Below are 235 nucleotides of genomic sequence, written 5' to 3'. Positions count from 1 at the left end.
ACAGGGAATATGGGACTGCAGTAGTACAGGGACTATGGGCCTGCTGTAGCACAGGGAATATGGGACTGCTGTAGTAGAGGGAAAATGGCTCATTGTGACCGGAACTCAATTGGGGCTAGTACAGAGGTGACGGGGTTTTTCACAGCGAGACTGAGGGAAATGGGAAGGGAATGATTGGGAACTTTGTTGTCACAAGTGAAAAACTATAAAAAGAGTAAGCTGTGTCAGCCAATAT

This window comes from Callorhinus ursinus, unplaced genomic scaffold (genome assembly GCF_003265705.2).
Source record: "Callorhinus ursinus isolate GAN/ISIS: 27379988/994484 unplaced genomic scaffold, GSC_fseal_2.0 scaffold102, whole genome shotgun sequence".
Lineage (NCBI taxonomy): Eukaryota > Metazoa > Chordata > Mammalia > Carnivora > Otariidae > Callorhinus > Callorhinus ursinus.
Note: the sequence above shows the minus strand (reverse complement) of the source record.